Source organism: Plasmopara halstedii (genome assembly GCF_900000015.1).
Source record: "Plasmopara halstedii genome assembly, contig: Scaffold_323, whole genome shotgun sequence".
Taxonomy (NCBI): domain Eukaryota; phylum Oomycota; class Peronosporomycetes; order Peronosporales; family Peronosporaceae; genus Plasmopara; species Plasmopara halstedii.
The window spans coordinates 757,640-758,022 of NW_020187244.1; positions in this window are offsets into that span (position 1 = coordinate 757,640).

Below are 383 nucleotides of genomic sequence, written 5' to 3' on the forward strand. Positions count from 1 at the left end.
TAAGTCGAGCAGGTGAACCCTGAACATGACAAGTGCATACTTCATCGCAAGAAGCTCCTTGTCAAGAACTGGGTGGTTCTTCTCTGCAGCTTTGAGTTGTCGAGATTCGAAAGCGATCACCCGATCTCGCCCCTCGGCGTCTGCTTGCAGCAGTGCACAGCCGATGGCAAAGTCCGAAACGTCACAGACGACGCTGAAAGGACGATCAGGGTCAGGCAGCGCCAGTATTGGTGCATGCAGGAGGCTGTCTTTGACCCCGTCGAAAGCCTCCTGATGTTCGGTGCTTCAACACCATTCTGCATCCTTTTAAGGAGATTGGGTAATCGCCGGGCCATTTCTGCGTAATTTACGCTGTACTTGTGCAAGTAGTTGGCGAGACCAAG